The sequence below is a fragment of the Phoenix dactylifera genome, chromosome 1 (assembly GCF_051530095.1).
Source record: "Phoenix dactylifera cultivar Ajwa chromosome 1, Ajwa_hap1_PhDact_Kaust_v1.1, whole genome shotgun sequence".
In the NCBI taxonomy this organism is placed as follows: Eukaryota; Viridiplantae; Streptophyta; class Magnoliopsida; order Arecales; family Arecaceae; genus Phoenix; species Phoenix dactylifera.
Window position 1 is genome coordinate 68672692 of NC_143190.1, and position 2829 is coordinate 68675520.

General features: G+C 38.0%; 1 pseudogene; it reads left to right on the forward strand.

Annotated features, from left to right (window-relative positions):
* The first annotated feature begins 297 nt into the window (after nt 1-297).
* Nucleotides 298-562, forward strand: LOC148715514 (signal recognition particle RNA; annotated as a pseudogene).
* The last annotated feature ends 2267 nt before the right edge of the window (nt 563-2829 follow it).

Sequence of the window (2829 nt, forward strand, 5' to 3'; positions counted from 1 at the left end):
GAGGGAGAAACAAGGCCCGAAAATTTCAGGCTTGTTTCTGAAATTTTTTTTTCATGTGAAGAAGACCTCCCCTTTGCACAGTGGCGCGGCCTCTAAACGGCTCACGGATGGCGTCTCCCACGCGGCCACCTCATGAAAAAAAGGAAGCCCAACTGCCCCAAACCTTTTTTTTTCCTCCCCTCCTCATCTTCTTCTTACTGTTTTTTTTTCTTCATCCAAACATCCTGAAGAAGAGAAAGGAGGAGAGATGGGTTACGTTGGGAAGAATATAATATTTAAACAAAGAAGGCAGTGGGAGCTTATAACCCAAACGGGGGCATTTGGTGGTTTGGACGTTGGGTTTCGTCCTCGAGCCTGGGTGCAATTGGTGCAAAGGGCTAGTTCGCCCAGTCCAAGTTGGGTAGTGGGATGCATGGCCTAAGCAAAAGCTTGGGTCGCGCTTCCCCTGAAGCGGAGGGGACCGCGTGAGGCTGGTTTAACAGAGCAACGTACACTTCCCGCTCTCAACGGTGGAAGTTTAACGGGCGGGCCACCAATTTTCTGAAGAGAAAATTTCCAAACATGGTTTGGAGAAATATATTGAGAAGTAGTTTGTACCGTTGGATTCAAAATAATAATAATTAATTTTCTAATTTTCTGTATTTTTTTAAATATTTTTTTGAATATAAAATAATTTTTATTATTATTTATATTCGAAAATGAGTTAAAATTACAGGAAAATATATATATATATTTTTCTTTCCTAAAATTTTTCCAATCATACCGTGATTGTATGTGTGACATTTGGAAATTTTGAAATTGAATGTTCCCGCATCCTCTAATTGTGTGTTATTATATTTCAGTGTTATGCCTAAGCATTTTTTCCACATTTGTTGTAGAAAATAATACCACGAGTACCACTCTTAGTGAGGGTTCCGAGGGCAGCAAGGACCCCGGAACAAAGGGCGAGGCTTAGAGATTTGTTGCACACATTACGAGTTATAAGGATGGATCCTAATGATGACATGATTTTACATGTACAAACTCTTCATTATATGATGGAAGAAATCATTCATCTAGGACATGCATTATGTCAACATCAACGGTACCAAGTGCTGTATGATTCTCTATTCGGATCATGGCAACAAGTTCTAAGAGATATTTGGAATTCCTTAGCAGTGAGATTATGCTCAATTGGTGAGAGCATTTATAAAAGAGTACTTAATGCATGAGATTAGTGGAATTTTAACAGTAGCAGGAGGTCATACCATTAGTAGAATAATGGTTCCTTGGATCGAACAAATAGTATCAACTATGATTCAAAAAGAAATTGAGGATACTATTCCAAGGAGGGTTCGGGTTCTTAGATGGCAAAATCACTAGTTGAAAACTAGTCGAAGCTAGAATGACTTATATTCTTTACTAGTGTATTAATTATTTATTTATTTTTTTATGATAATAAATGTCTCCATGTTTATATAATTTTTAATGTTTTAGTATACATGTTTTAAGTGGGAGTTCTAAGACTTATTATATAATTTGTCTTAAGAACTAGAACTTTGTCTGCTAAGAATCAAAACTAATGTTTATAGTGAACTTTCAATTCCATGTCATTATGTGAATTAGCATTAATTTTATTTGTGTTTAGTGGCAAAGAAAAATATGTGTTGTGCTTGGCATTAATTGTGTGCATGTTTGTCTTTATGCAGAAATTTAGTTTTCTGCAATGGCTTCAGCATCTAAGAATATAGTAGCTGAACTTAATAAGGGTGAGAAATTGAATGGTGAAAATTATGAAATATGGCAAATGAAAATCCAATATGTATTGGAGGAACAAGAGGCGCTGGAAGCCTTAAACCATACCATGAATGAGCCTGAGGATGGAATAACGGTTCAACACATAAAGGATAAGGAGGCTTATATTGCCTGGAAAAAGAAGAACTCAATTGGTCGGATTACATTGCTGAGTAGCATGGAAAATGATATCATGCGAGAGTTCAGGCCTTTTGAGATGGCAAAGGAAATATGGGAAGCATTAAAAGAAAAGTTTGGTGGAACTTCTGTTACCAAACTTAGGCAGCTGACCATCAAGTTCGACACATATAAGAAACGCACTAATAATAATATGAAGCAGCATTTAAGGGAAATGTCGAACATGATAAGTGAACTGCGAGATGCTGGACATGTGCTAACTGATGAACAACAAGTTCAAGCTATAATTCGATCTTTGCCTCACAGTTGGGAGCACATGAAAGTTCACTTAACCCATAATGAAAGCATTAGAACTTTCACTGATGCTGGTCGTCATCTGGAATTGGAGGAAGACCGTCTTGAGGCAAATAAAACCACTAATGAAGTGTATATGGCTAACACTAATTCGCAAAGAGCTTCGGGCTTCAAGCGAAAGCATTTTAGTGGTCATTTTAAGAAAGGCAATGGTAATAGCAAGACCTCTAAGAAGCTCAAGCATAGCCGGCCGGGTAAAAGAAAGCGTCCTTTTAAGAGGAACAAAGCAAAATTGAGATGCTACAACTGTGGCAAGAAGGGTCACTTTGCTCGTGAATGCTCCGAGGCAAAGAAGGTAAAAACCCTTAGCACAAATATAAGTATGTCTTATGTTTCAAGTTCTGTGTTCTTAGCTGAATCTCATCTTTTGTGGACTGTAGACTCAGGGACCACAGACCATGTAGCAAGAGATCGAGACGCTTTCGTGGAATATCGTCGAATTCCACAAGGAGCAAGATGGATATACGTGGGAAATAATTCAAGAGTTGCAGTAAAGGGGATTGGCACCTGCAAATTGAATATGCGAGGTGGTCAACCCTTAATTCTACATGATGTATTATATGC